The 12,576-nt window shown below is 37.3% G+C and overlaps 1 protein-coding gene across 3 annotated transcripts in view; it reads left to right on the plus strand.

Moving 5' to 3' along the window:
- The first annotated feature begins 773 nt into the window (after positions 1-773).
- The window catches only part of RHOG (ras homolog family member G), a 441,865-nt gene continuing 430,062 nt past the window's right edge, over positions 774-12,576 (plus strand). Inside the window, exon 1 of one of the 3 annotated variants that reach the window (XM_044073047.1) lies at positions 774-1,077. The gene's annotated coding sequence lies outside the window, so the exon portion shown is untranslated. The remainder of the gene's footprint in view (positions 1,078-12,576) is intronic. The other 2 variants (XM_044073044.1, XM_044073046.1) reach the window with 2 other exon arrangements.

Below are 12,576 nucleotides of genomic sequence, written 5' to 3' on the forward strand. Positions count from 1 at the left end.
TTTTTACGGGTGCCGAGGTGCCAGCTCGATGCCCAACCTTCAGCGAAGGCACGCCCATTCTACGCATGTCTTTCGAACGCCACTCGACCGCGGGGAGGACATGCAGACTCCACATATAAGGCGTTCCAGCCGAGAATTGAACGGGAGAACCTCTTGCTGTGAGGCAACAATGACCTTTCTCCTTCCATCTTCCAAATAAAGCTCTGAAGGGCTTTGACAGTTTGGGCACCTGGAAAGTGCCCTGAAGCTTTGGAATCTGACCTACTGTTACATTTTGGCAGGATATAACCCATATAGTTAAGTTTACTGCAGCAGTGATCATTTGAACAACTGTACTATTTATTATTATGGTTAGTGTAACTGCACTTGGCTTCCATTTTCTCCAGACTAACTGGATATTACTCAGAATACACACACGTTTATCTAGTTAGTGACAAACATTCTATATAACAGACATTTGAATCGCTTTAGTATTGCATACCGTTACATTTATCATCTGCCTTTATGTTATTCTCTGCCACAGACAAAGGTGGAAGAGTCTGCCAAAGTCTTTACATTTAGAAGACGTACTCCCATTTTGCAGATGACACATATGGGACTCGACCAAGTTATTTTATTTTGCACTCTGTATGGCTGTCGAGCAACGCCTAATTTGCGGAATTAAAAAGGAGGGAAATCCCGGTCTGGGTCTCGGCCCCAGCTTTCTAGTTTCACTTTTTACACACGCACACTACAGTGCCACTTATGAACGCGAGAGGGTTGTTCTGCTTTGCGCCCTGAAACTTCCTTGTTTAGCACATACACAAGCTACTGCTTGGTCCTTTTTTAAGAGTTAACTTCCTCCTCCTTATTTCATTCACTTCCTAAGAGCTCTGTCAAGGGAAAGGCACGCAGCTCCAGCTTTAACCAAAACTAACGGGAGAGTCCCGAGTTACTTCAGGTTAGTTATTCTGTTGATTTTGAGAAGTAACTGGATATACGCAAGTACTACCCTCTGAAATTTGGGGCGACGCGCGAGCCCAGCGTGCCCTTCTCAGTGACTGACATCGGTCCTAAAGTTTTTACGGATTATGTCCGGTAAGTATCAAAATGTAGTGGTTTATCAGACGTTGCCGCCAGTTCGGAGTTTGTTTGTAAACTACAGTAATACTAGCTGTACTTTGTGTGTTGGACGTTTATATTTGTTTACAACAAACTGTCCCGCTTAGTTCCTTAGTATGCTCACTAGGCTGAGATAGAGTGACAAATATTTGGAGCAACTTAAAACTTCACTAGGCGTGATTTATGTTACTGCGCACCACATTTTATTTACTAGGGACGAATATATTCCTAATAGTCGTCTTAATGTAATGTAACGGTCTGGGTTGATAGCAAGAAAGGCGGAAGCCCGTCGAGCCCTACTCCTCCCCTCCCCTTTTAGTAAAGGCTCACGGTGAAGTAAAATTAAAACAACAGAATAGGGTGGAGACTGTTATCCGCCTGTAAATATTGTTGGTTTTGTGCCTTCGAATTGCGCTTGTTCAGCTGTGGGGTTCAGGCTGTTGCAAATTTTGAGTTTATTATGGTTTAGGGATCCTCATAAGAAACGCGTTGTATTCCAGGGGGTAGGGTGGGTAATGTGGTTTAGTCGTATAGTACCTGGTATGTTGAATAAACTCAGTGTAGTTATTGAAGGGTAATGGGATTTTGATAATGGGTACGGATGATTGTAATAAAATTGATATGCATATTATCAAAACACAATCGTGATAATATGCCTATCAATTTTAGGATGCTATCACTGACACATTTCCATTTGTTGTCTTAGAAAAGTTTGCGTGATTTTATTGTTAAGGAAGGGGTGGGACACTGTTCCTCTTTTAGTACTCCTAGAACACTTTTCACCTTTTCCATTGGTTTAATGTTGATGTGGAGTACTTCGCATCATTATGAAACTACTAAATTATACATTTTTTTGCGGGCGGCTGTCTACAAATGAAAGTGAGTATCTAGTTGCAGCAAACTGACCCGCTGGTCATCTTTGTACAATCCAACCTTATTGTCTTGCAACACATCCTAGCCCGTTATTAACTTAAACTTATTACTAGCCATTGTTCATTCTCGTAGTGAAGTTTTTCTAGGCGGAATTTGCTTTGATGAAGTAGTACTTGTACTGTTTACAACCGGTCTGTTTTTATAGTCATGGACTTTCGTAGTGTATCAGCTGGTATTGAGAGGCACAGATTTATTTTGGGTGAGGGTAGTTGTTGCAGTGCTGGGGTGGAGGCAGGAGTGGAAGCAATGCTGCCAAGATTGTGTACAGTAACAGTAATGTGCATCTGTCCAAAAGCTGTCCCTGCCCAACACCATAACCCCACAGTCTAGTTCCTCTTTGTAAACTCCACCCACTAAATTATTATTCCTATCCTTGAACATTGTGATCGTATTCTCCCACTTCTTGTTTCTTGCCGTACATGTTTAAGGGCAGCCTGTGACATACCTTGACAAGGGACCTAGATAACTATACTTGTTGTTTCCAGCCGAGTTTTGACATTTGTGTGAGTTAATAAGCAGACAGTGCAGGTGGCTCCTCATAGTTCATAGTATTTCAAACATTATGTAATAAGTGCCAGCTTGTGTAGTGGTTTTCATGTTTCATTCAGTATAGAGTGTATGGCATAAGAAAATTAATTGCTTCATGTAGCTCGTTTTGGTATGGTGATCACTGCATATTTGTGATGAGCTAGATGATTGTGCTTCCTCAGTGCAAACTAAAAGTATTGACTGTCATGCTGTTGTGGGTGTGTGTACAGGGAAGAGATGACATTGTGAAATATTGGCTGAGAGGTTTTCAGCTAGGTTTTCTGCAACTGTTCATGACTGATTCCACAGACAACTTAGTGAAAGTATAAAAAAAAAAATGGCAAAATTGATTTTATTACACACACACTAAATTTTCTTTCTCTGATTCTGTTTTAGAGTTGCAATAGTACAGCAGAACCAAAGAGTTTGAAGTATATTGAATTAGGTGAGCTTTTATTAAAAAAAGTACTTAATCTTTTTTTATTTGAGGGAGCAGGGCAGATTATTGGTCATTTGCGTACACTCTGTAAGTTATGAACTTTTTAAGTTTACAGGGCCCTGCCCTAATGTAATGACTTAGAATGGATGCATATCATGTCAGACAGGAGGAAGAGGAAGTAAGAATATATAGTGTATCCGGAATTCTAGATGACGAGAGAGAATTTTTTTTGAAGAGAGAGCAGTTGAAAAAAAGTGCTGTAGTCAAGACTGTTGAGTACTTCCAACAGCTGTGGATGATGTGTGTAGTTGATCAGGTCAATTTTGATTTGTTAATATCCTGTGTGAGGCTGTAGGAATGAGGCATAAGTCTGTTCATGGACTTGAATGTTTATTGCTGGCCAACACAACACCACTTCTTCCTGCTGTAGCCAACATCTTAGTGGTTATAGATATGTTCCTGAAAACTGACCCAATTTCTTTGGTAATAAGTCTTTTGACAGCTGTTTGTGTTATGAGTGGTACGAGTCATTGATATATATTTACCGAGAACTAACATGATTTTTGAAGGGAGCGAATGCCTTAGGAACGTTAAGCGATGGAAGTGTTTGTGTGTATGTGCATGTGTGTGTTTGTCTGTCTGACTGTCTTTGGGTATTGCTGGGCACATTTGGTATGTATACATTGACCATTATAACGGCAACCAGATATAGGCAGTGTATAAAGCATCTTTCTCTTAAGATGTTGGGTACACACTTGGTCATTCACATACTCTCCATAATAAGACCATTTAGGGAAGCTGGCTGTGTGCAGAAGGGGCAGTATTCTTTTTACCTATTTTACTGGCAAGTTGTTTAATGCATATGGCAGCTTGGTTGGGGACAACAAAAGGAAAATTGCAGACAATTGGTGGATGGAACTCCAGAGCTGACTAACCTAAGATGTGCCACTCTTGCTATGAGTGTGTCCTTGCTCTAGTGCTGGGATGTTTTTTTCTGGAAATGTAAGTCTATGCCGGACACAGACACTGGGGTGCTGGAACAAAAATGCCACACATGATAGAAGAAAATATTAGCCAGGTTGTGTTTCATGTAGTACACAAAGTCAGTTCCTTTTAAAGGTAATGATGATGTTAGAAGCCATGGTAAAATTCTGAAGCAGAGACCATTGATGTCTAATTTATCTTGATTTCATCACTCATTAATTAAATGAAGTACAGTGGATATAAAAGTGTACACACCCCTGTTAAAATGCCAGGTTTTTGTGATATAAAAAATGAGACCACAGTAAATCATTTCAAAACTTTGCCCACCTTTAATGTGACCTATAGTCCTGTTCAGCTTGACAACTTCTGTTTTTCCCTATTTACTTTCACCTTTGACACTTTGTGTTCATTACTTTAACTCTGACCTACTCACCAGCCTGTTTAATGCTCTGTTTTCACACATCTTGTGTTTTTTAGCATGCAGTCTCCATAATGTGGAAGTATAAACCACTGTTGTGGGTATACCTGCTGCCTAGAAACTGGAGTAAGATCTTGGTGCTGTACAGTCATCTTCACCTTGCCATTAACTGCTCCTATATTATTTACTGGTGTAACCAGTCTCCTACAGTCCATCAAATTAAGTTTGAAGTAATCCAACTTTCCTGTGTGACTCATCTCCCATGCCACTTTTTTTCACTTCTTTCCTGAGTTTTCTCTTGTTTCATTCAGCCCCCTCTCCCCACATCACAACTGCTATTTCTTTCAGATTCCACGGTCTTAATTTTTAAAATTTTAAATCTCATAGTCCATGCTTGCCTGATCCCACTAGCTCACACTCTCATTCCAGAGCTTACCTGCATCTTCAGATCCTCTGTAATATATGGAATGTACAGTTTTAAATTGTAATACCTAGTTTCAGGAGAATTGCATGCTATGTTATGACATTCTTTCTAAAAGTTAAACTGGCGAAACACTTTATGAAGGCCAGATTTTCATGTTCATTGTATGTGTTGTTTCCAGAGCATTTGATAAGTTGATTCAGATGTCACTTCATATCAGAAGTGGGGAAATGTAACCTGGAGTTCAGGACTCTTACTTGTTTTAGTGTTTGTGTGTTTGGAAGTAAAAGAAAGTATAATTCAAAGTGGAAAAATTGTGTAACTGCAGTTACCAGGAATTCTCTAACTGCAGTTAAATTTAGTGGAAAACTGGAAGCTGCAGATAAACTTATTTCATACTAGAAGTGGAATATCTGATAGGTCTGAAAATGTGCAGTGTACAAATGAGAATGACATGAGTTTAGGAAGAATTTGGTATTCATCATTTGTTCTTTATAACAGTGCAAGGTCTTCTAAAGACTATAGATACTTACGTTATGGAGTAAAGAATTAATGCAGTGGGAGATGTGAAATTGGTGAGTTTTGTAAAGGTAGTAGTTTGTAATGTAAGAAATGATCAAGCAAGGAGCAAACTTTGAAGAAAACTAGACCTGACCTTATCAAAAGCTGTGGATGTGTTATAGTAAGTGAAATTAAATTATACAGTAATGTCTAAGTGAGTAAATATATGCAAGATATAATGTTAATTTAGAAGTAGATGGACTGAATTTAGAGTAAATTCCAAGTGCAGTTTAAGCAGTGACAGTAAGCACCAGAAATGGTGTGTGAGGAGGATTTCATTTACTCTCTCTCTCTCTCTTTTTTTTTTTTTTTTGTTTGTTCTGAGTATTTTTCCATGCTTATCTGTCAGTCATCAAGCTGTCCTCCATTGGGTACCTAAGCCATTCTTTATGAAAGTTATGAGGGCCTATCACCATCTAAGAAAGAATTGACCAGGAAGAACTGTCATCTAGACAGTCATGGAGGAGTATGTGGCCCTGCTAATGCTCTGTCTTCATCCAGCTGCCATAAGAGGTCATTCTTGCTTCTTTGGTGTGAGCACCTGGCTTCATCCCCCATGATCAAAGCTGTCTGTGTTTCAGTATGGACCCTAACTGTGCCCAGATTAGGGAGCTGCTTGGTACCTCTCACCCCCATGTAGCCCTCCATCACAGAGAACATTGGTTATGAAGGTGCTTCGATTCTGGTCCTCATACCCCCCCCCCTACCCATTGAGTGACATGAGCATCTGTATCACTTTAAAGATTGTCCTGTGTCCTTCCAGGGCATTCTCCTTTTCTGCACGCAAGTGGATATTAAAACACTGTATCTAATGCCAGTAACTTAATAACTCCTGATGAAGGACTTTTGTTAGTATGAAAAGCTTAGGTAATTGTAAAGACTTTGTTGGTTCAAGAAAAGATATTGTATCGCATGTACAGTCTAAGATTTTGTATTTTGTTAGTAATGAAAAGGACATGGAGCCTTGTGAGAATGCTGTCTAGTAGAGATGGAGATAAGAAAAAAAATCACAAAGTATCACACATTTGACATTCAAACCTCATGTTGGTGTTGCTAAAACACAAGAGGAAGCAATTTCCTGTTTGTAATCAGTTGGTTTAATCTGTGTTAGAAACAACTGGTTTCACACATGTGAAAGGAAAACGTAAATAAAATGTTCATGTTGCAGATCAGAAACATGAAAACAAACTGTTCTGCTGGCACTTAAAGTGAAGAGTTAATAACAGTGAAGTTCAAAAATGCATCCTGGCATTAAGACAGGTTTGATGATTGTTGGAAAGAATTGCTGAGAATTAGTAAAATGTTGAATTTTAAGCTAGACACAGATGCAGACTGTAATATTACACTTTAGATGCATCTGAAGCACTGGGATTGCCTTTCTGGAAAACTGTAGGTACATTGTTAAAGTATTTAGGAGGAGCCAGTGAGTTAGAAGCACTTTAATATTTTAGGTCATTTGGCTTGAGCAAAACTGAGTGGGCAAGACATTCACAGTGGGAAAGCACAGAGTCATGTGTGGAGGAACAGGTAGACATTTTGAATACTCTGTCAAAGTACTTTCCAATAATCTTATTGTTGAGAATATACCTCAGTGGGGGTTTTTATTTACTTGTTATCAGTTTTTCTTAACTCTTCAGGTCATGGCATCTACTACATGTTTGGTTATCTGGAATACTTTGCCAAGCCAGTGTAATATCTGTCATGACTGATAATGTATGTGTAGGTTTAGGAAATTAGGCAGTCGACTGTCATGTACAAATAAAATCTGATACTTTGACAGTGATGCACACACCAAATAATTATCAGTAGCTCTAGGATTAGAAGAGATCAAGTATGAAAGCAAATGGAAAGTTTGCATTGTTAAAAAAGTAGTTACAGCCAACAGACTGGATGATTTATTTTGGTTACCTTTATAAATGAGACTCACATTTGTTCTGGTCTGCCATATCAATATAGTGATTAAAAGAAAGTATTAATCATTTTCTACTATTCAAGAAGTGGATGCAAAAATACCATATTTCAAGTTATTGTCTTTGTTAGATGCAAATTTATGAATTCTGGCAAGTAAAGCTAGATGACGAAACCCTACATTGAGTGCTTTAACAGCAGCATTAGGAAGATACAGATTTCTTTGATTTCTGTTTAGCATTTCATCAGCACCATATGTATTTTAAAGAGGTGTTGCACATTAAATTGATTAGCTTAGAAGGTGTTGGAAGTGTGATTGATCCAATATTACTTGAAGTAACAGAGATAAAATAACAGCAAGTGGGATCATTAGATCACTAGAAAAAGTTAGGAGCAGATTGCATAGAAAAAATGGAAATTGTAGGAACAATACAAGCAAAAAAATATTTTGGAAGAGGAGTGAGGTTTAAGAAATGGCAGGAATTGAACAGTTTATGTAATGTTGGCTTGATTATGTTGTGTAGAAGAATATATATGATGTATAATATTCATAAATGTGAACTTGTTAATATGGTTTGTTCATAGTTATGTAAATTTACTTGTGTCACAAGTGAGAATTCAATAAAGATGTTTTAATAAATAATTTCTTTTTAAATAAGAGCAAATGCTAAATTTGATTGACTGGTCTGAAATGCATGTGTTATATTCCAAAGTCAGAATGACTGGATGGAGAAGATATCAGAGTATTGTGTAGATGTCAAAGCAAGAATATTGCACATATTTCATGGAAAATTGTACCCAGTGTGTCTGAAATAAATATGCTGCTAAAATGCTGCTACAGTTTGAAAAATGGAACTACAAACAAAAATGTTTAGGAAACTAGTTACAAAATCTCCAGAATTAAATTGCCATGATGTGAGTAACCTGATAGTGTAACAGCTAGATGCTAGTAAGAATAGTAAGAATGATAAAGAAACTGTGAACCTTCAAGACCCTTTATTTTTGGGTCACTAGTTATCACATGGAAACAAAATGAAAAGTGCTCACATATTCTCCGATTGAAAAACGACTGTTAGTGGTGATGTTTTAATATGAGAAATTCAATGAATATCTGTATGGCAATGACATTCTGGTGTAACTGGACCATGAACTCTTGCCAAGAACTTAATTCTTTGTACAGTGTACCTTCTGGATTGCAAGGAATTTTACTTAATCTGTAGAAGTTTGATATGAAAGTGAAATACACAGCTGCTATACATAGCAGATATCTTGTTTGCAGCATCGTTACAAGAGATCCATAAATAATTGTTTGAAGAAGGATTTGAGTCCCCTTGGTAAAACCGCAGTTAATTTCAGAGAAGTAACAGAATTCCAGAGATGTATAATCACAAAGTTAAAAATGCAGGTACTGAAATGTGAAGTGAGACAAAAACATCAGTATGTAAAGAAATGTTCATATATTACTTATTATGAGGAAATAGTTTGTGTCTAGGACATATTTTTTAAAAGCTCTTTTAAAATCTGATATAAAACTACTGTTAAACCATGTTTCTACTTCAGCTTATAACCTTCTAAGAGAATACTTTAAATAGCAGCTGATAGCGTTGCCTACTCTGTTTCCATCTTTATAAACAGGTTAATTCAAAAATCCCATATTCCCTCTCTCTAAGGAAAAGATACACATTGTCCCTTTGCACAAAGGAGGAAATTCAGCAGACATTACTAACTTTAGACCAGTGCACTTGAAAAAAGTTTAAAGATTTGTTTTTGAATGCAGTCTTCTGCAGGAAGAAGTCGTACCCCCCCCACCCAGTAACATAACTTCTGTTCTTCCCATAGTATAGTAACACTGCACTTCTAACCTATATAGATACTGTCAGTAAAGCTAGAGATAACAACCAACTAGTCTCCTCCTTATTTCTAGACTTGTCTAAAGCTTTCGACACCATTTATCAAAGCAAACTTCTACTTCAAATGTCCTCATTTGGTTTTGTTACCCCACGCTTCTGTGGTTCAAAACCCACCTATACAATAGGTATCAGTCAGTAAAATGGCACTCTGCCCTCTCTCCATACCTTCAGGTCACCACTGGTGTACCACAAGGCTCTTTCCTTGGCTCCCTCCTTTTTATCATTCTCACCAACATCCTCCACACATCACATAAGTCATCTATAATACAGTGCACAGGTGACTCCACACTCCTTTGCACATCTGACAATGTGGCATACCTCCAAGAAGTCACTCGGGAAGCTTTAGCAGCAACTGAAACATGACTTTGTAACTCACAGCTCATGCTCAACCCTTAGAAAAACAAACTGCTACTTTTTTCCCCACATCCATTTTTCATGAAAAAACAAAACTGAAAGTCCGCTCTCGATAATAGAACCACTGAAGTTACTTCTCATAAACTATTAGGGTAGATAGTGGATGATGATCTTAAATTCGACCTGCGTATACAAAATTGCATAAGGAAAACTCATCAAAAACTACAGCCAAAAACTTTCTCATAAATGCAAATAAAGCCACATTTGCCACTACTTGTCCATGTCCCACCCTTTTTATGGTGCTCCCATCCTTACTGACCTTTAGGCATCACAAAAATCAAAACTTGAACAATCTTATAATAAAGCTGTTAAATTTGCAGAAACTATCCCTTTCAGGATCCCCTACTGTATAGTACTAAAAAGCCTAAACTAGTTAGAACTACCCCACCAACTAATATATACACATCTTCTTGCCACTTGTAAAATTATCCAGAATCCATCTGCTTGTCCACCACTAGGAAGCAGTCTAAACAACTGTGTTCCCAGTTAGTCATTACAAACCAGTGACCAAAAACTCTCTTGATTGTCCACAAACCTATTAAATCTGCAGGGCATTGTCTTAACTTGTACCATGTTGTTAGGCCTGGAACTCTCTCTCTCTGTCCATCAGGTCAGTACCCTCCCCTCTCATCCTTCAAAACCATGCTGAAAGACTTCATAGCCAAAAGCTTGCTCAACACCAGGATAAACTATATCCCTAAAAGTGGACAAATACCTATTCATACCTTCAGGAGCGGCCTTAGGTCAACTCGTGCCCTAGAAAAAGAGCTCCATGGTGCCCCCTGCACCAACTGGTGTCCCTATCCTTGTCTGCCTACACCAAATAAATACTGGAAAAGTGCCCCTGCTAATGCAGCACCCTAGGCAGCTGTCTAGTTGGCCTATGCCTAAGGCCAGCTATGCATACCTTACATCTCCTTCTCTCCCTTCTTCACTTACTTCCGTACTTCTAGCAGTTTCTCTACCCAGACTTTCTCTCAATATACCATAAGCTTGCTTTTCTCAGTTCATATTGCAATTCCTGTTTGTATTATACTAGCTTACCTTTAATTTCTCAAGAAACTGGCTAAAATTTCTCTATTATATCATTGTCATATAACTCGCATCTGTTTTTAACCAGTGTTTTCATATTATTTCTAATTTGTATAATTATTTAAACTGCATTATATTTAAATTTTTTTAAAACTGTAAAAGTATTATTCTTAATTTTTGTAATACTTTGGACCTTTTGTCCCTGGGCCTTCTCTGAAAATTGACTCCTACCCAGTTGGACTTTCCTGGTAATCAAATGTCAATAAATCTCTCAATCAATAAAGAAAATGATATTTTCTTATTACCTGAGAAGACATATGCTACCAAAGATAAAGTGCATCTGGTAGTGATAAAATAAAATGAAAGGGCAAGGAATATGCATTGGTTGGGAATGTTGACTCAGAACAAGTAGTACAGAGTTGTCTTACGCAATACATATTGTACAGCAGCTCAGAAGAACTGTTAAGTTATCTATTTCATAGTTGTCCTCGTAGAGAAAAGCGACTTCAGCAGTTGAACAGAGTGGGGACTAATTTTATTCTGTTTGAGAGAGGAACAAAGTATGTACTGTTTTGTTTTATTTCAGAGAGGTTCTGATGTTTTTATGTGTAGATTATTATTCCAAGTTTTCTGAAATTATCAAACTGATAGTTACAGCAGGTATATGTGTGATCTGATGCTTTAAAAGTCATGTCTTTTGTGGACCTCCTAGGATCAAAGAAATAAAATATGAAGGATAGGTGAAATATAAAGATCAAGATATAGTGGACGCTTTTGAAGATATTTATAAGAAATTATACAATATACCCTTATCATCATCTACAGACAGATATGAGGATTTTATACATAATATAAACTTTCCACAAATTATAGAAGATCAAAGGAAACTCTTAAAATCACTGTTACATTTAAAAGAGATAAAAGCTGCAATAAACAAACTAAAATTAGGTAAATCCCCTGGGCCTGATGGATGCACATCTGATTTTTATAAGCTATTCATGGAACCTATCTCCAAAGTGTTATTAAAAGTTTTCAACTATATAATACAATATGGTATAACGGACAAATACTTAAATAACTCCAAGACAGTGTTGATTCCTAAACCGCATTCTGACCCAACAGATCCAGCAAATTATAGACCAATAGCCCTCATAAACATTGATCTTAAGATATTAGCCCATGTTATATCAAATAGACTTAAGAATATACTCCCCTCTATTATTTCCCAACAACAAATGGGCTTTATGGCACACAGGCAAACAAGTGACAACACCCTCCTTTTAGATACCATTGTAAGACTACTTAATAGGGATAAATACCCCAGATATGCCCTTACAGTAGATGCAACTAAAGCTTTTGATGGAGCAAACTTACACTTTCTCTTTAATATACTGCCTTTATATGGTTTTCCTCAAGAATTCATTAAAATGATCCAGGTTCTCTATCAGAAAGCTTCTACCACTGTACAGGTAAATAAACTTATAACTAACCCTATACTCTTATCCAATGGTACAAGACAAGGATGTCTTCTTTCGCCATACCTATTTAATCTTTATCTAGAACCCCTCCTTCTGTTTATTTCACAAAAAAACTTTCATCATATTCCCAGAATCCACAATACAAATCTTATATACTCGGCCTTTGCCTATGACTTAAATATATACTTCCAACTCCCCACTACTGACCTCCCAAAAATACATAAAGTTATCGAGTTCTCGGCAGTTTCAAATTATAATTTAAATTTAAACAAGTCACACATATTTCCCCTCAATCCTGTAGTGCATAACGAATTGTACTTTCCTATGAGTGAGATCAAAATAAATTAACAGATAAAATATCTAGGAATAATATTTAGTTCAGACTTCAAAGATATTATAAACAGTAACCTACTAACTACATGGACTAGTATTCAAAATGATATGGATAG

This window comes from Protopterus annectens, chromosome 5.part1 (genome assembly GCF_019279795.1).
Source record: "Protopterus annectens isolate FY-2018-M chromosome 5.part1, PAN1.0, whole genome shotgun sequence".
Taxonomy (NCBI): domain Eukaryota; kingdom Metazoa; phylum Chordata; order Ceratodontiformes; family Protopteridae; genus Protopterus; species Protopterus annectens.